The sequence below is a fragment of the Notolepis coatsorum genome (assembly GCF_963971535.1).
Source record: "Notolepis coatsorum genome assembly, chromosome: 17".
Lineage (NCBI taxonomy): Eukaryota > Metazoa > Chordata > Actinopteri > Aulopiformes > Paralepididae > Notolepis > Notolepis coatsorum.
In genome coordinates, this window is record NC_140181.1 from 32,635,936 (window position 1) to 32,659,691 (window position 23,756).

The window sequence follows — 23,756 nt, forward strand, 5'->3', positions numbered from 1 at the left end:
AAAACTGTGCTGGAAACACTACGGTTTCTCAGCAAGAGGAACGGGACCTTCCCTAACTGGGAAGTTGCCCTTCGGATTTTACTGAAAATCCCAGTCAAAGTTACATCTGGGGAGCGCAGCTTCTCCAAGTTCAAATGGATAAAGAACTATTTGCGCACTACAATGTCCCAGGAGAAACTGTGTGGACTTTCCATCCTTGCGATAGAAAAGGACCTTGCATCTACTCTGGATTATCAAGACATCATTTCAGGAGACTTCCGGTGTGCGACGTTCTGGTGAGTAGCCACATGAAAGAGCTCCCGGTCAATGAATATCAAAAAAAGGAAGTAAAACAATTCAAAACAAAATAAAAAGTGAAGATTCGAGGACAAAAGAAAGAAGGAAGAATGAACACGAGGACAAATGAAAGAAAAGCAACCCCAGATGAAGTAAATACACCGATGGAAAAGACTCAACACGAGGCAATGATGCAACAGGTAGAACAAGCTAGCGGGACGCTGAATGTCAATGCAGAGAAGCTACAGGCTAACATACAAACTAGCTTACAAGCTAACATAGAGGCTAAGCAGGCCACCACGCAGATTGGATTAGGAGCAATGCGGAGCATACAATGTAACACTGAAAAATCCAACGGAGGTGGCAATGAAGAGTCGGAGCAATGTAGAAATAAAGAAAACTCAGAAAAAGAAAGGAACCAGGTCTCGACAACGTGCAGGAGGTGGCGAAGGGACACGGCGCGGAGAGGATGGAAGGTGCCGGGAGGGGAAGAAGAGAGGCCTACGCTGACAGAGGATTGAGAGGGCGCGCAGGTGGACCAGAACCGAGAGACGAGGACGAGGAGAGAAGGACGGGAAAAGAGGGGACCTGAACCGATTCAAAGCAGATCAACTATGAAGAACGACAAAGGGACACGAGAAAGGGGCATGAAGGGACACGGTGATCCAAGGAAAGATACAAGACAAAATCAACGTGGAAGAGTACCCAATACAAACATACACACGGGGGACCTGGGGAATCGGGATGAGAATAGATACAACAGAGGAAAGATAATTGAACAGTTACCCCAAGTAGTATAAAACTATAACACCAGAATTTAGAATAATTAACACTATGATTTACAATACACACGTTATAGACAAACGATTTGAAATTTACTTTAAATAAGGGACACGCTGATTAGGAAACATATTGGGGAATAATACACGATGGACTGTTATGAAGGAACTACAGGATTACACGTGACACAGTGGGGTTCATCCTACAGCATGGAAGGAATGAGAGCATGGATGGTGAGAGATATACATAATATCTCTCACCCATTCACCCAGTGGCGGCTCTACCACTAGGGGCGCTAGGGCGCCGACCCACCTGCTGGCCAGCTGCTGTTAAATCAGAGAAGAAGACAATAAAACTTTTTCGTTTTTGTGTTTTATAGCCCTATAAATAATATAAACATGTTTAAAATTAATAATATTTACTCATTTTAAGTGTTTATATTTCCAATGCACAATATAACGTTATTATCTAAATAAAAAAAACATCGTTTTCCAGAGCAGGAAGTGACATCAAGTTTTTTTTTTTTTTGTATTTCTCGGCCCGGGCTATACGCGATAGCGCTCTGAGTGCGCGTCACAGTTTGATCGCTGTCTCCGTCACAGCCAATCAGTGCATACGGTGTTGTGCGTTGAAATATGACTATTATGTTGGAATCCGAGCGCGATTTGAAGCGGTCTAGAAAGCAGCGTGAACTTCCGTGAGAATTTCCATAGCCGCATTTCGCGGAGACGCTCTCTGATTGGCCGACGCCAGTATTTTTTTCCATGGCAGAATTTCACAGAGACGATCTCTGATTGGCCGAATCCAATTTCTAATGTTCCAATTCTAGCTTCTCGCTTGGTTCCTGGTACTAGGACTGTTGTTTGTCTTAGAGCGTGCCGTGCCGTGACTGCAAGTTCTTTCTTTAGACTGTTAAGCTTAGGCACTCTTTCAAAGTTGGTTAAGGTTAGAGTTTGTCTTAGAGCATGGCGATAGAACGCCAGGTAGTTTGCAGTCTGTTCGAGCGGAAATGGACAAAGGAATGTACTTGTTGAGTGTTGTGCTAACGTCGACGAGCTCAGCTGAGCTAACACTTGGCTAACAAGCTATATGGCGGATATCAAGCTCTCCTGCCCTGGACCTGGACGTTTCAACTAAACAGTGAGTCTCTCTCTCTCTCTCTCTAACGTTAGTACTAGTACTAGACTGGTGCGGGCTAACTGGCTATCGTTCTGGGAGCTAACGTTAGTACTAGTACTAGGCTGGTGCGGGCTAACTGGCTATCGTTCTGGCAGCTAACGTTAGTACTAGTACTAGGCTGGTGCGGGCTAACTGGCTATCGTTCTGGGAGCTAACGTTAGTACTAGTACTAGGCTGGTGCGGGCTAACTGGCTATCGTTCTGGCAGCTAACGTTAGTACTAGTACTAGGCTGGTGCGGGCTAACTGGCTATCGTTCTGGGAGCTAACGTTTGTCTTGTTTACATCAGGGTCCCAGATTTTCGATTCATATCGATAGTTTAATAGCTAGCCTTGGCTCGTTTAACAATATGCAAAATATGTGTAGAGCCCTGTACTCATACTGAAGTTATTCTTGGTATATAATAGGTCTGATTGTGTAACGAATCGATTCCACGTCGCGCTGTGTGTGAGAGAGAGAAGGAGAGAGGGAGAGATCTGCCTGTGTTTGTAGACGGGCGAGTTTTGTTTCTAACTTTTCTATTTATATATTGTGTTTCAAGTTGTGAATTAGAGTCTAGACTATACTTTATTTGACTGGTTGTGTGTTGTTGTAGTAACAGCTGAGCGACTCGTTCATAAGAGCCGATTCATTGCAGTGAGCGTGTCGAATCGCTCACGTCTTGCCATGAGTGTTGCGTGGTACTGTACTGTACTGTACAAAATATTTGGTATAGCGCCCCTAGTGGCGAAGTACCCAGCGGCCGCTACTGCATTCACCATGTTCTGTCGTTATGAATCGCTTGGTTCCATTTCCACATAGTGGGTCATGGCTAATGGAGCCCTCTGGACACACACACACACACACACACATTGCCCTGTCGCTAACCTCACTTGGAGACAGTGCTGGAAAGTTTAAGAGACAAGGAGTGACATACAGTAGTGTGTGACTGTGTGTGTTCAGAGGACCATCATCAGATCATGTCTGAGAGCTTCTGTTTTATTCAGCAGCATCCACTTCAGCACCACACACACACACACACACACACACACACACACAAAAACTTGTCTCTCTGATCACAGCTGCACTGTAGAACTAGAGTTGGTAGGAAAGGACATATTTTCTGATGCCTCACATGTTTTAGCTATTGAAACTCTACTCTTAACCCTCTAAAGCAGGGGTAGGCAACCCTAGGCACGTGTGCCTGCATAGGCACGCGGGGGCATTTTCATAGGCACCCCTAGGGGGCAGCATTTTTTTTTTTTTTTTTTTTTTTTTTTTTTTTTAATAAATGTTATAGTGAAATATTTTGCACTGTTGTCGCATTTATCTTGTTGAGATCCTCCCACAGGATCTTTTTACTAACACATTTAATTGAGACCCTTTATTTGTTTATTATTTCAATTTAGCTGGAAATACATTGCTACATCATTCAGTAACATTTGCAGAGCCTTATAACAAAAACATTATTACGGTCACCATTGTGACCAGTGTGATTAATCAACAAATTTTATTATTTATTTTTCTATTTCATTGAACATTGCACATGTTAAAAGCAATTGTTTTTACTCAAAATGTGAGTATTACCAAGTCAACTTGTGTTCTTAAAACAATGACAATAAACATAGTTTTATTAGGTTGAAATAATGTGGTTGTGTACTTATTTTTCTGTTAACTTATTATGGATTGAAAACTGAAAACCTTAATGCACAGTAACTGAACTCAATATGTTTAAGTTCTGGTAACTTATTATTATTTATTTTTTTACAGTGTAGTCTTGCGATCAATCAAAACGTATTTACACATATACCTCACATTTACCCTCCATTCACATCCTGGTGTTCTCCTGGTGTTCTCCATTAGGCCTGTAGGTGGAGCTATGACAGCACACGTACAGTACACACACCGATGGTGTGTGATGTGTCCAAAAATGAATGGGCAAATGTGAGTGAAATGGTCGCACTGTATGCAGCTGTTTGTCTGCATTGCATTCCCCCCCCCCAACTCAGATTTAGGGTTGATACAACCATCATAATAATATTGTTAATAATAACAATAACAATGATGTAATAATGTAAAAAATTATCATTAAAAATACCTGATTATGAGAAAAAAAATGTACGATGCATGGAATATTGTTGAGGCACACTAGTTACAACTATATTTCAAACAGGCACTCCATGTCAAAAAGGTTGCTGACCCCTGCTCTAAAGCCTACATAGCCAAAGGTTGGCCTGGACATAGGCCTAGTGTTATATTTTTGCCAAATATATGTTATATATTTGAGCTTATTCTTTGAGTCAGTATTATACCTTTTATGATTCAGGAGAACCTACAGTACCCTTTATTTCTGGTGCAGTGTAAAGTCACCATAATACATTACCTTTGTGTGAGCATACCATATTTGATGTGAAAAAACCTTGTATTTTGTTGGATAACTCCATAGTTTACTAGGGAATTATAGTTATTTTCAACATAGAATGTTCTATTTAAGATATGTATTTGGATATCATCCTGGGTGTTTTTTTGCAGACAATGTGAGAATATATTGATGTTTCCTTAATATTTGAGACAATTAAGGAAGTTCAGAGTATCGGGGAAGATACTCCACTCCTTCTATTCCGGGGCTGTAGAGAGCATTTATTTTAGCATTTTTACAGCTTCCATTTTATGGCCATACAAGACCGACAGAGGAGAGTGAGAATGGGAGAAGATGTGGGGAGGACATGCGACAAATCATCGCCGGGAGTGGGAGGCGAACCCGGGACGGCCGTGTAGGTGTGTGAGGCACTATGCGGTGCGCCACAAGGGCGCCCCCTACAAACGGTCACTTTAAGACTAGGGATGCCTCCCGAAATCCGGTTCTAAGCGGGAACCGGTACTAAATTAGAAAAAAAACTGAGTATTGATAAGCTCCGACGTTATCGGTTCTGCTATCTGTAGTCTAGGAGCGGATTAGCTACGGAGCTAACAGAGTGTACCATCCATCTACGACGCAACGGTGGCAGCAACACTGGAAACTCCATGGACTTAAAGGAAAACTCCAACATTTTGGGAAATTACTTCATCACTGGAAGTGGGTCAGACCTTTACCCTGAAGTTCCCTACAGTCCCCTACAGTCACGAAATACACTCCAAATACAACTCCAAAACGTTGAATTATTGTCGAATTCAATAATTTTTTATTTCTCCACGTGGTAAATACACAGGTCACAACATGTTTACAGGAAAGTTTTGGAGTTGTATTTGGAGTGTATTTCGTGACTGTAAGGAACTTCAGGGTAAAGGTCTGACCCACTTCCAGTGATGAAGCTAAGCTACGCTAACGGTGCGGGCGTTCCCTAAACCTAATGCATGCAGAGAGACAAAAAAGGTATGTATCTTCTTGTCCAACTCCAGGGAAGATGTTAAATAAGCTAATTTCCCAAAATGTTGGAGTTTTCCTTTAATTACACACTTCATGGAAACGGAGTAACGTTAACGTTATGTCGAGTTCATACTACACTACACGTATGAACTGGACATAACGTTAACGTTACTCCGTTTCCATGAAGTGTTTAATTGGCAGCAATCTGTTGTTGAAAATGTAACGTTAAGTTAGGTATCCGATGCCTTCGCTCTGTGCATTGCATTGCACCGGAAATGCGAGGACAGGAAGCCGTCATGAAATCGTTGCTAAAGCAGCACTATTGCATAACTGAGTCATGTTTGCTATGTATTTCTTTCTTTAGGGGAGTAGGACATTTGTTTCACAGCTTTAGCATGATGTTGTATAGATGGCTAGGTTAAACACAGGTTTTTGTTTTTAAGAGGGGGGGGGGGTTGATTTGATTTGATTGAAGTTTATTTCAAATATGCAACACAACAAAAAAGAAAAAGCAGGGTTATTAGAATATAAGGTGTTAAAAGCAGGGTTGTTAGAATGTAATGTGTTAAAAGCAGGGTTATTAGAATGTAAGGTGTTAAAAGCAGGGTTGTTAGAATGTAATGTGTTAAAAGCAGGGTTGTTAGAATGTAAGGTGTTAAAAGCAGGGTTGTTAGAATATAATGTGTTAAAAGCAGGGTTGTTAGAATGTAATGTGTTAAAAGCAGGGTTATTAGAATGTAAGGCTTCAGCAAGCGACCACATCAATCAGAATGACAGCATTATCAATACGCCTGCCTATGGCCTGCTGAATATCAGCACTCTGTTAAGTCTATTTTTTAGGATTGCAGTAGTCCAGCAGATTGCTGAATTCATCATAGTAATGTATCCATCCTTCATCAGCCGTATAGCTGTGACGTGATACAGCTGGTGTCCAGTATAACATTCTGGACACCTCAGACACTGTTTATCATGACTCGGCAAAGACTGGTCAGGGATGGGCTACAGTATAATTACATTAGAAACAGGTCTGGGATCTGTGCAGAACATATTTGCCTGCCCTCTGACAGCCAAGTTCAGACTGGTTGTACTGGGCAGCTCCTAGTGGTCAACGGTGTCAGGCTGTGGTTGTACTGGGCAGCTCCTAGTGGTTAAGAGTATCAGACTGTGGCTGTACTGGGCAGCTCCTAGTGGTCAACAGTGTCAGACTGTGGCTGTACTGGGCAGCTCCTAGTGGTCAACAGTGTCAGACTGTGGTCGTAGTGAGCAGCTCCTAGTGGTCAACAGTGTCAGACTGTGGTTGTACTGGGCAGCTCCTAGTGGTCAACAGTGTCAGACTGTGGCTGTACTGGGCAGCTCCTAGTGGTCAACAGTGTCAGGCTGTGGTCGTAGTGAGCAGCTCCTAGTGGTCAACAGTGTCAGACTGTGGTTGTACTGGGCAGCTCCTAGTGGTCAACGGTGTCAGACTGTGGTTGTACTGGGCAGCTCCTAGTGGTCAACAGTGTCAGACTGTGGTTGTACTGGGCAGCTCCTAGTGGTCAACAGTGTCAGACTGTGGTTGTACTGGGCAGCTCCTAGTGGTCAACGGTGTCTGACTGTGGTTGTACTGGGCAGCTCCTAGTGGTCAACAGTGTCAGACTGTGGTTGTACTGGGCAGCTCCTAGTGGTCAACAGTGTCAGACTGTGGTTGTACTGGGCAGCTCCTAGTGGTCAACAGTGTCAGACTGTGGTTGTACTGGGCAGCTCCTAGTGGTCAACGGTGTCAGACTGTGGTTGTACTGGGCAGCTCCTAGTGGTCAACGGTGTCCGACTGTGGTTGTACTGGGCAGCTCCTAGTGGTCAACAGTGTCAGGCTGTGGCTGTACTGGGCAGCTCCTATTGGTCAACAGTGTCAGACTGTGGTTGTACTGGGCAGCTCCTAGTGGTCAACAGTGTCCGACTGTGGTTGTACTGGGCAGCTCCTAGTGGTCAACAGTGTCAGACTGTGGTTGTACTGGGCAGCTCCTAGTGGTCAACAGTGTCCGACTGTGGTTGTACTTGGCAGCTCCTAGTGGTCAACAGTGTCAGGCTGTGGTCGTAGTGAGCAGCTCCTAGTGGTCAACAGTGTCAGACTGTGGTTGTACTGGGCAGCTCCTAGTGGTCAACAGTGTCAGACTGTGGATGTACTGGGCAGCTCCTAGTGGTCAACAGTGTCAGACTGTGGTTGTACTGGGCAGCTCCTAGTGGTCAACAGTGTCAGACTGTGGTTGTACTGGGCAGCTCCTAGTGGTCAACAGTGTCAGACCTCTCCCATGGCACGCACACACACACACACACACACACACACACACACACACACACACACACACACACACACACACACACACACACACACACACACACACACACACACACACACACACACATATACACACACACACTGGGCCCAGTGGGAATTGGCAGCTTGGAGCAGATTTAGAGAGAGAGAGGGCAGAAAGTCATTACGTGTGTGTGTAACTCGGTATGCTGGTGACATAATAGTGACAGAAGGACAGAAAGTGAAAAGCGAGAGAGACAGAGAGAGAAATGGGAGAGAGAGGAGGAGATAAGGACAGGCAAGAGAGGGAGAGGAAGAGGTATGAGAGGAATTGGCAGAGAAGGAGGAGCAGGTGGGAAGGAGGCAAATGCCAACATGGAGGCTTCTCCTTCTCTCTTTCACTGCCTTGCTCCTTCATTCTCTACCTTCTCCTTCTCTCTTTCACTGCCTTGCTCCTTCATTCTCCTCCTCCTCCTCTACCTTCTCCTTTTCTCTTTCACTGCCTTGCTCCTTCATTCTCTACCTTCTCCTTTTCTCTTTCACTGCCTTGCTCCTTCATTCTCTACCTTCTCCTTCTCTCTTTCACTGCCTTGCTCCTTCATTCTCCTACCTTCTCCTTTTCTCTTTCACTGCCTTGCTCCTTCATTCTCTACCGTCTTCTTTTCTCTTTCACTGCCTTCCTCCTTCATTCTCTTCCTCCTCCTCTACCTTCTCCTTTTCTCTTTCACTGCCTTGCTCCTTCATTCTCCTACCGTCTTCTTTTCTCTTTCACTGCCTTGCTCCTTCATTCTCCTCTACCGTCTTCTTTTCTCTTTCACTGCCTTGCTCCTTCATTCTCCTCTACCGTCTTCTTTTCTCTTTCACTGCCTTGCTCCTTCATTCTCCTCTACGTCTTCTTTTCTCTTTCACTGCCTTGCTCCTTCATTCTCCTCTACCATCTCATTTTCTCTTTCACTGTCTTACTCCTCCATTCTCCTCCTCCTCCATTACCTTCTCCTTTTCTCTTTACTGCCTTGCGCTTGCGTGCGAGAGAGAGAGAGCTCTGTCTGACCAGTCACCTGTAACAGCATGTCTGTCTGTTTTTCTTTCTCTGACCAGTAGGGATGGGTACCTTTCACATTTGAACCGGTACCGGTACCTGTGAATTGATACCGGTACCCAACGGTACCTTTTTTCGGTACTTTAGTCTCAAGAAATTTAATTTACCTACCTCAGTCGTAAAAAAAATAATCCAAACTTCAAATGAATGAATGAATGAATGAAAACTTTATTTAACAGATTGCAGAATGGGTACAATACAGTACGGCTCAATACATACAATTGTTAAGGGGATGCAGACCTGAGAAAGACGTTTGTCTTGTTTCCATCAGGGTCCCCCATTTTCAATTCATATAGACATTTATGACATACATAACATACATGACATTTATGGCATAGGGACATATAGGTATTTAGTACTGATACATTTGTGACATAGCTACAATAACTACAATTTCGACAGTTTTCGGCTTGTCATTGCTCCGACTGCTTTGTTGTTGAATCAAGTCAAATCCTAGGTAAGCATATATTGTGCGTGTGAACGTTGACATGAAAAGAAAAAAGTAAAAAAAAGTTAAAAAAAAAAAAAAAAAAAAAAAAAAAATTTTTCCGGTTTCTCACTTGATTAGATACTCTGTAGTACCGACGTGTTTCGGTTCGGTACCTCAAAAGTACCGAATTCGGTACCCATCCCTACTGACCAGTCACCTGTAACACCATGTCTCTCTCTCGTTGCAGGACTCAAGACACAAGGACTGGTAAGTCTCTGTCTCATAGTGTAGTGTCTCAATCTTTCATTTCATCTACAGTAGTATTTATTTTCTCTCTCTCTCTACCATGTCTGGAGTATAATTCCTTTGCTTATGATAATGTAACAACATCTCTGTGTCAAATCCTTTTTTCCCCTTTTTTGTTGAAGAAAATGCTCTCTCCTAAATTGACTGAATTGAAAGTAAATTGGAGCCGGTTCCTCATGTCTGGTCATTCTGTCTGTCCTCTCCTCTGGAGAGAGAGACTGAGAAAGAGAGAGATGAGTAGAGGAACAGTAGAAAGGACATGGTTTCCTTCCTATTTAACCCCTCACTGACTTAAGTGTTTTTTTTCTCTCTCACCACCTAAAGCAGTAGTTCCCAAACTTTTGGGTAATTTGAAACATTTAGGTGATTTTGTGTGACGACGGCTCTCGTGTGCAACAACACATTGTATTTAATCTCAATACATTTCGTTCCACTCTATTTTATTCCATTGGTAGTCTCTCAAACCAGATCTCTCTTCACACTATGTTAGCACTGGACTAGTAGGGACAACCATAGAACTATGAGGGAACAATGTCTCCATCTCAGACTCATCATGCTCTTCATCAAATTATTGAATAATTCAGAATGGCTCTAGTAGTGTGTTTTATCTACATTGAGGCTTCAGAATGGCTGCAGTAGTGCCTTCTCTCTGTATTAGGGCTTCAGAATGGCTCCGGCAGTGTCTTCTCTCTATATTAGGGCTTCAGAATGGCTCCGGCAGTGTCTTCTCTCTACATTAGGGCTTCAGAATGGCTCCGGCAGTGTCTTCTCTCTACATTAGGGCTTCAGAATGGCTCCGGCAGTGTCTTCTCTCTATATTAGGGCTTCAGAATGGGTGTGGTAGTGTCTTCTCTCTACATTAGGGCTTCAGAATGGTTCCAGTAATGTCTCTATATTAGGGCTTCAGAATGGCTGTGGTAGTGTCTTCTCTCTACATTAGGGCTTCAGAATGGTTCCAGTAATGTCTCTATATTAGGGCTTCAGAATGGCTGTGGTAGTGTCTTCTCTCTACATTAGGGCTTCAGAATGGCTGTCTGTATCTAATTGTTAGGATGTTAGTCTCCCCAAGAGTCACCACAGTGACAATGGAAGAGGAGAGATGGATGAGAGGAGAGAATGGGAAGGAAGAGACTGGGAGGAAGGAGTGTCAGAGTGACACACACCCTCCCTCCCTGGTGATGACCCAGTAACAAACAGAACACATTCCTGATTAATGATGCAGGCTGGACCTAAACAATGACCATGCACACACACACACACTGACACAAATGTGCAACATGCACACGCCGACACTGACACACACACACACGCACAAATTTACAATACATAAGTTACTGACAAAAGAACATAATACACACACACACAAACAAACAAACAAACACACACATTCACACACAGAGGCACACACACACAGACACACACACACACACACAGTCCGATGATTCAGTGTATCTCCAACCTCCTACACATTCCTCTGAGACGTGTGTGTGTGTGTGTGTGTGTGTGTGTGTGTGTGTGTGTGTGTGTGTGTGTGTGTGTGTGTGTGTGTGTGTGTGTGTGTGTGTGTGTGTGTGTGTGTGTGTGTGTGTGTGTGTGTGTGTGTGTGTGTGTGTGTGTGTGTGTGTGTGTGTGTGTGTGTGTGTGTGTGTGTGTGTGTGTGTGTGTGTGTGTGTGTGTGTGTGTGTGTGTGTGTGTGTGTGTGTGTGTGTGTGTGTGTGTGTGTGTGTGTGTGTGTGTGTGTGTGTGTGTGAGTGAACCTTCCTACATATGGTTCTGATCAGAGAGAAAGGGAGATGGAGAGAGAGAGTTAGAAAAAGAGACTGAGGGAGACAGTGAGATAGATATAGAGACAGAGTTGGAGAGAGAGTTCAGTAGGCGTTGGTCTGTGTGAGAGTGATGAAGTCATGCTTGACACTGTGTAGAACCTCATGACATTTTCACCCCATTTACAGTCCTCCCCTCACCAGGGAGACTAACCAAGTCCTTCTCACTTCCTGTAATGTGTCACTAGAGTGTTGCTGTGTTACTGCCCCCCCTTCCACACCCACCCACCCAGAGCGAGAGAGAGAGAGAGATCTGTCATTGTAGTAGCTGTCTCATCCATCACCACACACAGCCATGCATCATGTTGTTAACCCTGTCATGTTGACAATAAAGGTCTCCTGACAGCAGTCTCCAGTGAGACTGAACTGTCTCACAACACATAGAATACAAGCATCTAGATACAACGCATAGAACAAACGATCTATATAATAACACATAGAAGAAGAATGAACACTAGGACTAGCTCTATGAATGAAGACTAGCTCTATGAGTGAAGACTAGCTCTATGAGTGAAGACTAGGACTATGAGTGAAGACTAGCTCTATGAGTGAAGACTAGCTCTATGAGTGAAGACTATGAAGACTAACTCTGAGTGAAGACTAGCTCTATGAGTGAAGACTAGCTCTATGAGTGAAGACTAGCTCTATGAGTGAAGACTAACTCTATGAATGAAGACTAGCTCTATGAGTGAAGACTAGCTCTATGAGTGAAGACTAGCTCTATGAGTGAAGACTAGCTCTATGAGTGAAGACTAACTCTATGAATGAAGACTAGCTCTATGAGTGAAGACTAGCTCTATGAGTGAAGACTAGGACTATGAGTGAAGACTAGCTCTATAAGTGAAGACTAGCTCTATGAGTGAAGACTAACTCTATGAATGAAGACTAGCTCTATGAGTGAAGACTAGCTCTATGAATGAAGACTAGCTCTATGAGTGAAGACTAGCTCTATGAGTGAAGACTAGGACTATGAGTGAAGACTAGCTCTATGAGTGAAGACTAGCTCTATGAGTTAAGACTAGCTCTATGAGTGAAGACTAGCTCTATGAGTGAAGACTAGCTCTATTAATAAAGACATTAACTCTACAGAATCAGCTGCTAGAGCTAGTCATAGCCCAAGATGAACTAGCCAAATTATCTACAAATGCAAGAGAGAGAGAGAGAAGAGAGAGGGAGAGAGAGAGAGAGAGAGAAGGGGAACAGCTGCTTCTAGGTGAGGAGAGGAATATCACCTCAGGGGCACGCACGCACACACTGCACACACAGAGACCAGAGGTGAGCTATCTCTGCAAGCTGACAAGTCAGCTGGTTACCAGGTGTATCTGGGGGGATGAAGGGAGAGGAGGAGGAGAGTTAAGTTATTTAAGTTATTTATAACATTTTTACCCAGTGACGGTGTACATTAACACAATGGCCGCCAACAACGAGTCAACTCATTATAGCCCACCAATCGAATTCTGCCAACAACGAGTATACTCGTTATTATGATCGTTATTTCTTTTATTCGCTATTTCCATTCATAATTCATCCTGCTGTGCTGTGGGAATGTGTGGCACTCTGTCTGAGATCACAACGATCCGATACTGCCGCCTGGTGGTATGCGGCCAGTGTTGCACTTACTTTCTGAAGGAAGCTTGACTCTGTGCGTCAGTGAATGTCTTCCGGGCAGAGTTATCTTGTAACGTGGATCAAGATACACACTCTATTGCATTGAATCGCCTTCGGGACGCCAGAATCATTATGCTTTTGGGGCTTATGGCATGGGCCAAATGGACATACGATCTAGCAGATGGCAATCAAATAATTGGAATATTCTTTTTGCAGTCTCATCGGCCACAGGTAAGAGCAATCTAACGTTAATTTCAGTCCATTGCCATCAGAGCCATCGCAAAAAAACAGCAGCAAAGAAAATACACATTAGAGAAATACAGAAATGAGTAATGAGGATAAACAAAGTTATGTTATATTGTGTTATGTAGTGCTGTACTATATTCACTGCTGTCAAGTGAATCAATTATTTATTTTTTTATTTCGTATTATAAGTAAAAGTATATTCTATATTGTAATATACTAAATTATGTTATATCTAGTCAAATTAATGAAAAAACAAATATAAATGTAAGGCGGTAGGCATCAATAAGCTTAGCTTCCCTCTACTCCTTTTTTGGACATGTCTGCTAACTAAACACATTGCTCTTGACCTTTTGTTTATAATTCCTTTTTTTAAATGTTTTTTTAACACTTTGATCGCCATGGTTCAAATTCATAATTTACCATCCCTAGCCAGCTCTATTTGTCTATGGAGAAGTTCCCCTTCTTTGCAGGGCTATAACTTTTTAAATTCTATTGCTAAATTGCCATTATTATGGCCCATTCAATGTCCTATATGTATTGTTCAGGGTGTAGCAACGATATACTTTTTCATTCACATATTCATACTAAAATATGGTCTAAAGTATAAGTATGTTTTTATCGTTTTCTGCAGCTTTCTCCAGAACTTGATTTATAGCTCCAAATGCATTATATTGATGATGAAATACAGTTTGATAGCAATCGGCGCGAGATAAAAAATGTCAACTGGACGTGGTTCTAGAAGTTACTACGTATCATCTGATATTGACCGGATGGGCGAGGGGGCGTTTATAATTCCGTGGGCAGCGTTAGATGATTCATCCAGTGTGGGTCATATGGTCATCATAGCAGTTTATATGGAACACGTTCGAATATAATGGTCAACTCACCGTGGCTTCCTCGCGCCACTGGCAGATGAGCGTGGAACAGAATTTTTTCTATTATGGGATGGAGAAATGCCCGATCCATTTCCAGGTTGTATAATAGTATATACGTCCAAATCATGTTGTTTTTTCGAGTTATTTGCACTGATCGATGTTCACTGTGTCAAGACGGAGTCTCTCTAACGATAGCGAGTGCCCGGACGACATATGGATGAGCACTTCCGGTTCGACGAGTCATTTCCTGTTGGCGATCTGCCGATCGGCCACCAGATGGCGCTCTTGAACAGCTAGAGAGTTGAGTGGAGCTTTGCAGTGTATCTCAGGGCTCCGGAGGGGAAATATGATTTCGATCACAGATTTTTGAAATATTGATATCAAAGACGAGTTACGGCGTCTTCGGCAGAATGAGCATGGCTAGGAATGAAGTCATCGGCGACCATAGTGTTAATGTTTAAAAAGAAATTAAAAAAAAAATCTTGTTATGATTGTTTGGTTTGACGGAGCTAGATAGCGTGATTTGTTTGGAGGAATATGGAGAATTACATGTTCAAAAATAAACTTTCATTCATTCATCAACGTATGCTGTTGTACTAACGAATGCCGTTATTGACAATCAATTAATCATAAACGACCCCCCCCCCCTTTCCTGCATGCATGATGAAACATAATATACCGATCATATGCATTTGAATTTTTTTATTGTAGCGTGTATAGGGACGAAATGCCAATGGATTAAGTATAATATGCGTCGCAGCCTATTACTAGCGTTCCAGGAATTATCCTAGACCACTCTAAAACTATACTTATATTCACCACGGTATAAAACGACATTGTATGGATGGAAAAAATATTCCTTTCCCACATATTGAACGATAGATACTCGATGCCAAATGGGCGATAGTATTGCATATATAGCTATAATATTTAAATAATTATAGCCCTGCAAACAAGGTGAGCGACTCCCACCGTTTACAGTGATGGCGTCAGCTGCTAAGGATGAGGCTATTGCGTGGCAGTCAATGTGTTAATCAACATCTTCAGTTTCCACATCAATGTAAATGTGCCAGATGAGCTAGTTTTCATCTGTAGTCCCTGCCTACCAGAGAGCGATGTATAGTGTCAGTATAACAGCCAGTGGCCGCTGGGAACCATTTTGCCTCCAGCTTTTTGTAAGAAGACTAATACTGTATCTCTTCTCCTCTGCAGAGGACAAATATAGGACTAGGTGTAAAAATGCCACATAGAAAATGAATGGGAGGGGCGGCTACGTGGCGTAGTGGGCAAGGCGCTCGCCACGAATGCGGAGACGCTGGGATCGCCTGTTCGAGCCCAGCGCTCCACATTGCTTTCAGTTTAGCTGGTCGTTCATACTAATACACATTGGTCGTATTAGGGGGTGGGAAACTGATGGGTGGGGATCGGGCGTTGTGGACAGCGACTCCTACAGGTCGGTTGGTGCGCCTGCGCAGTAGAATCAGGAAGTGTCGTGGGCAGCGTGAGCCTCCCACGCGTTACTCCTCGCCACTGAGAGATCGAGCTGCGCAGGTGAAAAGATGCGACTGCTGTTACCTCAAGTACCGGAGGGGACTTGTGCTATGTATGACTTAGTCCACATTGCAGCCGGCTTGTGGGAGGCAAGAAACAGCGTTCGTGACAGGGGAGGGTTGAATTGGATGATACGAAATTGGGATGGGAGAAAATATAGAAAAATGGGAGAAAAAGTGGATAAAAAAAAAAGAAAATGAATGGGAGGAGACTATGAGCTTTCTAACGTAACAGTGAGGGCATTAGTCCCTATATGTCAAGTTCCTTGACTGCTCTTATTGTGACCTGTACCAACAGCTGATATGTGACATATATATCAACATGAACTGTATACATGTGTGTCTTGATTGATTGATTGAAAATGGTATTAACAGATTGCAGAATGGGTACAATACAGTACAGCTCAATACACACAATTGTTAAGGGGATGCAGACCAGAGAAAGACTTTTGTCTTGTTTACATCAGGGTCCCCTATTTTCAATTCATCATAACATATATGACAGATACAATACATGACATACAGATAGACAGTACTGCTACATCTATGTACATTTATGACATACCAGATTTTGATACAAGAAGAGTAAAAAAGAAAGTATATACATTTGACGAAGAAACTGTACATTGGAGGAGGTTGGTAGGTAGGAGGTTGGTAGGTGGGGGGGGGTGGGGGGGGAACTACATTGGAGGTGGGGGGGGGGGGGGTAAGTGTACATTTACAAGATCTTATTACTAGATCTTGTAAATAAGTCATAGTGGAATAGTAATATCATACTTTTCCAATCTCGACTACTGCACAGAAATGAGGTATTCTCTTTTGAAATGTTACTAATGGTCACAGGCAGCCATGTTGGAAGAGGGACAACTACACAAACATTCTGTGCAAGGCCTCTATTGTTCATCTATGGAGCGGCTACAGATTTCACATCTTGTTGACATTAGATTAGATCCAAATGTTTTGTCATTATTAGGGGTGTAACGGTACACAGAAGCCACGGTTCGGTACGTACCTCGGTATTGGGGTCACGGTTCGGTACGAGTTCGGTACAACAGATTTTTTTTTTTTTTTTTTTTATCACATTTTTTTATTATTATTCACATGAAACAAGACAACACATTAACCACAATCACAATACATAGAACTTCACAAGAAAATAACAAAAACAATAATAATACAGACTAACAATTTATACAGACAAAGAGAAAAGAAAACAGAGTTCAACCTTCTAAATTTAATTCCAAGGGGTACTATCTAATAAATGGTCTTTCCCAGTGTTCAGCCCCGATTCCCGGCCGTGTGACCCTATATTAATAAAACGTACATCTCCAATCCACCACAAGGACCATTTTTTGAGAACACGACCCGAAAACAGAGCAATGAACCTTCATGAAAAAACAAAAACCTGTAGAGGTGTTCCATAGACTCACAGAGACCGTGTAAAAGTGGCCAAACAGTGAAGAAATAGTTAAATAGCTGCCCCCCCATAATATCCCCAGCTAAACTCAAGATGACAAGACAAAAGACAAGACAGACAAAACATTTCCTCCTCCCCCTCCCAAGAGACCGCCGGACTCACCCGAACACGCACCTCAACCCCGCTCAGCCGCACACGGCGGTCCTGACCTTTTTCGGCTGCTGCAAACCACAGGTCAATACCTGCCTGTCCCACCCCAATCACCCGCGCCGTGGATATCTCCAGATAAATCACATCCAATAGTGTTAGTGACCAGTTAATCACTGTAAGCTTCTCAGGCTCCTTCCATCTCATTGCTATTAGCTTCTTCGCTGCTGTGACACCCGCTAGGACAACCCTTTTTAGTTGAACGGACGCAGGTAGTGTCGTTATATCGTTCAGGAGTAGCGTAACAGCTGTGAATGGGATAGTTAAGCCACACAGATCTGAAAGTTTGTCCGTTATTGACCTCCAGAAGCAGGCCACTGGTGGGCAATCCCAATACATATGCATATAAGTGCCAGTGGCCTTTTGAGAGCACAAAGTGCACCGAGAGTCGGTTATCAGTCCCATAGCAAATAGCTTCCTAGGTGTAAGATAGGTCCTATGAATATAATAAAAATTAATTTGCTGGTGATTGGGGTTGCGGGAAGACAATGCCACATTTGCCCAAACATCATCCCAGTCAAACTCGGGGTCCAACTCCGGGATATCCACACGCCAGATTGTATCCAATGATAGATTTTTATACGTGGATTGAATTAAGAGCGTATAAAAGTCTGAGACAAACCCTCTGGAGGTCGTCCTGTCCACTATGAGCCTGAGGAAGGGGTGTGGGTGCAAAGCTTGAGCCCACGGCACGCCATGCGCCCTCAGTGCTGACCTTAGTTGAAGATAAAGAAAAAAGGACTCGCCGGGAAGATCATAAAATTCTCTTAAGTCCTGAAACGCACGAAGGCCGTTCTTATCATAAATATCCTCCAGAGTATGAACTCCCCTCCTTTGCCATTGAGGAATATTAACCGGCTTGTGCCCAACAAGTAATTGCTGGTTATTAAAAATTGGAGAGTCTAGGTGCCATGGGCATTTAACCCCACACGACCTCTGTACATTACGCCACGTTTGGATCACGTGAGTTATGATCGGTCCATACCTCAGCCGGCATTTCGAAATAGAGACAGTGGAGTACACCACATCCTGCAATCTTAGCGGTGAGACCGCCGCCGCTTCTAAGGAGCGCCAAGATACAGCATCTACAGCAGTGGTTCTCAACTGGTCTAGCCTCGGGACCCAACATTTTCCTTAGTCATTAAGTCGCGACCCAAAATTTTGAACCACTATGATTTATGTAAAAAAAAAAAATTGCAGTAATACGCAATCTTTCAAAACATGAAATAAACACAAAAAAGTGCAACAAAAGTGCAACTATTGCTAAAAACCCAATGAAATAAAAGAATAATACATAATATATGCTTCTTAGCAGATTTCTTAGCTTAACATAACAGACCTAAGTTTGGGGGAACTAATGGGATAACTGGGGTTGCAACAAAAGTGCAACTAGGGCTAAAAACCCAATGAAATTAAATAATAATAATAAATAATTATGCTTCTTAGCAGACTTCTTAGCTTAACATAACATACCTAAGTTTGGGGGAACTAATGGGATAACTGGGATTGCAATAAAAGTGCAACTAGGGCTAAAAACCCAATGAAATAAAATAATAATAAATAAAATGCTTCTTAGCAGATTTCTTAGCTTAACATAACAGACCTACGTTTGGGGGAACTAATGGGATAACTGGGGTTGCAACAAAAGTGCAACTAGGGCTAAAAACCCAATGAAATTAAATAATAATAATAAATAATTATGCTTCTTAGCAGACTTCTTAGCTTAACATAACAGACCTAAGTTTGGGGGAACTAATGGGATAACTGGGATTGCAATAAAAGTGCAACTAGGGCTAAAAACCCAATGAAATAAAATAATAATAAATAAAATGCTTCTTAGCAGATTTCTTAGCTTAACATAACAGACCTACGTTTGGGGGAACTAATGGGATAACTGGGGTTGCAACAAAAGTGCAACTAAGGGCTAAAAACACAATGAAATAAAATAATAATAATAAATAATATATCCTTCTTAGCAGACTTCTTAGCTTAACATGCAGGGAACTAATGGAATAACTGGGGATGATGTTTGCTCCTGACAAGAGTCTCAAAGTCTGGGGTGATGGTAGACAAAGCAACTCTGAGTTCATGCTCAATGTCCAATCTGTTCCTCCGCTTTGTCTTCAGCTGGACCAGAGCTGAGAAGCCACTTTCACAAAGATAGGTAGTCAAAAAAAGTCAAAAAAAAAAAAGAAAAAAAAAACTTTTTTTACTTTTTTTTTTACACACACATCCGCGACCCACTCAAAATGGCCCCGCGACCCACTTTTGGGTCGCGACCCACCAGTTGAGAAACACTGATCTACAGGGTCTAGCCAGCACATCAGAGGTCTCAGTGAGAAGGACCAGAAATAAACCTTAAAATCAGGGATTGCGAGGCCCCCATCTTGTTTCCTACGTTGAGTAGTAGCTCTTTTGATTCTCGGGCGTTTGTTATTCCAGATAAACTTAGATACCATCGATTGTACCTTGCGCCAATGGTCTATTGGAGGGGGCAGGGGGAGCATTGAGCTAACAAAATGTATCCTAGGCAGAACGTTCATTTTGATTATGGAAGCTCGGGCTTGTAAGGAGTTAGGAAGGGACGACCATCTGTCTAGATCCTGGCGTATTTTATCATAAGTACCCGTGAAGTTGTACTTAGTAGTTTGACTCAGCGTGGGGAATATCTCTATACCTAAGTATTTAAAATGTTCCACTATGGGGATATCAGCTGGTAGTCGCACCGCCTTGGCCAGCTCATTAAGAGGTAGGCAGGCTGATGTGTTCCAGTTAATCTTAAAGCCTGACAATTTACCAAAGTCGTCGATTATTTCCAATAATTTTGTGGCCAACCGGGAAGGGTCATCCATAAAAATCAGTAGGTCATCCGCATAGAGAGCAATTTTGTGTGGTGTATTATTGATCATTATGGGGACGATGTCCTCTGATTGCCTAATAAATTGGGCCAATGGTTCGAGGGAAAGCGCGAATAGTCCCGGGCTCAGAGGACAACCCTGTCTAGAAGATCTGGAGACTGGGAAAACTGTGGAACAGTTTTTGCCTGTCAGTATCATTGCCGACGGCGAGGCATACAGGACTTTAATCATATGAATAAAATTCTTTCCCAGACCCATGACCTCAAGTACCTTCCACAGGTATGACCATTGTAGTCTGTCAAACGCCTTCATGGCATCCAAAGACAGAACAGTGGACGGAGCTGTATTGTCTTTACTGTTATCGACTACATGCAACAGCTTCCTAAGATTATCTGCAGCCAGGCGCCCCGGGATAAAACCAGTTTGATCGCAGTGTACCAATACCGTCATAAATCTCTGCAGGCGGCGGGCCAGCACCTTGGCAAACACTTTTAAATCGGCCCGAGAAGACTCAAGGGCCTATAGCTACCACAATCATTGGGATCTTTGTCCTTCTTGAGAAGTAAAGAAATCAGTGCCATGTTGACATCTCTTGAGAACTCCCCCTGTTCGATAGCGTAATTGATCATATCGAGCATCAATGGGCCCAGTTGGTCCCAGAAAGCTAAATACACCTCGGGTGGAATACCATCCCAGCCTGGTGCCTTACCCCTCTGCATTTCAGCGATCGTCTCCCTTAGTTCCATAAGGGTGATCGGTTTCCCCAGTTCCTTAGCCTCTTCCTCAGAAATGTGGGGTATCTCAAGCCTGCCAATGAACGATTCAAATTTAGAGTCGTCGAGATTAACCTCTGAGCTATATAACTGTGAGTAAAACTCTTTAAAAGTGTCGTTGATCTTTTTCGAATCAGTAGTGATTGTACCCTGTCGCGTCTTGATCGAGGGGATATCCGAGAAATGATCATTCAAGCGTATTTTCATTGCCAATAGATGGCTAGGCCTGGAGCCGTGAAAGTAGTAATTTTGCCTTGTCCTATGTATCAAGAACTCAGACTGTTGTTTAAGTATGGAGTTTATTTCCTTCTTGACTATCTTACGTTGTGTGTTTAGTCGTTCACTATAGTTAGTTTGCAAAGATGCGTATAGATCCGCATATGTTTCCAGTCCTTCTAGTTTTTTTGATCAGGATTTACGTAAGTTGGAGGAGAAAAGTGTGACATGACCCCTGATAAATCCTTTCAGTGCGTTCCATAGGACCCTGGGGTTATCGACCGTGCCAACATTGATCTGCAAGAATTCAGCTAGTTTACTCCTGAACTCAGAGCAGAAATCATCGTTCTTTAATAAGGTTGAGTTAAAACGCCACCTGGGAGCTCTCGTGGAGAGCCTGCCAAAGGTTGCCACAAGGAAAATCCCCTTGTGGTCCGAGAGAGCCAGGGGAACCAATGAGACGTCGAAACTATCAAACAAATTAGGGGATGCGAATGCATAGTCTATTCGAGAGAAGGTTTTGTGTCTGGCAGACAGGTGAGAGTAATCCTTGAGGGTGGGATTGGATAAGCGCCATAGGTCTGCGAGCCCAGTGTCCTGGGCCCACATCCTGAGGGCCTTAGAGGACCGTTTTTGGTCGCTTGTTTCAGAGGATCCGGACCTATCCATCTCCGCATCCCAGCACGCATTAAAATCGCCACCCACAATGAGAGCGTATCCAGTAAGTTCCAACATATTCTTCGTGATTGTATTATAGAACGCTGAATCAAATGTGTTAGGGGCATACAATGCTATTATTGCCATCTTCCTATGAGAGAACTCAACTTTTGCTATAGTAATCCTTCCCTCCGTGTCCGACCACACATCCAGGACTTTGATATCAAGGTTACGTCTTGTAACTATGACTACTCCTTTCGTCTTATCATCGGCTGAGGATGAGGAGATAACATGATATTGTCGATTTGCTAGCCTTGACACATCACCCACCAATAAATGCGTCTCACTAAGGAGAGCAATGTCAATATTTCTTCTCTTCAATAACCAAAGGACACTGGCACGCTTGTGTGGGGCGTTAAGACCTCCTGCGTTCCAAATTAAAATATTCAATTTAGCCATGGTCGAGTTTGTCTAAATGCGTAGAGAACATACCAGTGCAGCCAGGCTGAGTACAGAGGCGCTGATCCAGGCGGGCCCAGACGGTCAGTCCCAGGAGTTCAGAGGAGGAACAATTACACGCATATAAGACAACAGTACATAAAACACATAAAAATCCCACCCCAGTTACAACCCCCCCTCCTTCTACTCTAAACCCTAACCCACCCGTCCTATTATAAGTCCTCCTATACCCACTCTCCAATACCCTCCCTATGCCCCATCCACTAAGGATGGTCATCTTCCTATCATTTCCCACTGGAGTCATGGATTCAATAAGACGCTCCCCACTCCGACCCCCCTCTAGATAAACCCCTGATTAAACCCCCACTAGTCCAATAAACACAATTAACAATAATAATAAAAATAAAATTCCAATAAAGATATCGGTCGAAAACCACCTGAGCCTTGGCCCTAACATGAGATAACCATAATGGAAAAAATAGCCATTATTATATAATAACTCAACATCACCCCTGCAACCATCTATTTCCGAGTCTGCGCATCAACATCGCAATGTTATAGCACAAATGGATAAAGGAAAATTCAAAACAAAATTAAATTAAAGCATACCAGCATATAGTCTAAGGCAGGATCGGATCACAGGTAAATTGTGCAGACAGATGTCATTTAAACAACGACAATAAAAGAAAGGGAAAAAAGGGGGATTATGGTCAAAGTGCACACCTGTAAACAGCCCCTCTGAACAGGCACAACGGTTGGAATGACATAACCTATGTAAGAATAGAATTAAACACATTCATTAACCCGGGGATGGTAATGCAATACCTGACACAACCTGTTATCATATATTGTTTCAATAAAGATATCGGTCGAAAACCACCGTGAGCCTTGGCCCTAACATGAGATAACTGTAATGGAAAAAATAGTCATTATTATATAATAACTCAACATAACTTATGTAAGAATAGAATTAAACACATTCATTAACCCGGGGATGGTAATGCAATACCTGACACAACCTGTTATCATATATTGTTTCAATAAAGATATCGGTCGAAAACCACCGTGAGCCTTGGCCCTAACATGAGAACTATAATGGAAAAAATAGTCATTATTATATTAATAACTCAACATAACCTTTGTAAGAATAGAATTAAACACATTCATTAACCCGGGGATGGTAATAAACAATACCTGACACAACCTGTTATCATATATTGTTTATATATATATTCAACCGATCTTCTCCTACCGGAGCCCAAAGCTCAAAACAGCCTGGATCTAAAAATAAAACCATACAAGAAGTTAGTTAGGGACCTGATCACCGTTGAATTGTGCGAACCGATGACACTTAAACAG

At 42.8% G+C, this 23,756-nt stretch overlaps 1 protein-coding gene across 6 annotated transcripts in view; it reads left to right on the forward strand.

Moving 5' to 3' along the window:
* The window catches only part of LOC311244466 (extracellular sulfatase Sulf-2-like), a gene marked incomplete at its 3' end in the record, with an annotated part of 225,486 nt that overhangs the window by 47,592 nt on the left and 154,138 nt on the right, over positions 1 to 23,756 (forward strand). For 5 of the 6 annotated variants that reach the window (XM_084333994.1, XM_084333992.1, XM_084333996.1 and 2 more), the window contains exon 2: positions 9,650 to 9,669. The exons of the other annotated variant lie outside the window; for it this stretch is intronic. The remainder of the gene's footprint in view (positions 1 to 9,649; positions 9,670 to 23,756) is intronic. 6 annotated transcript variants of the gene reach the window in all.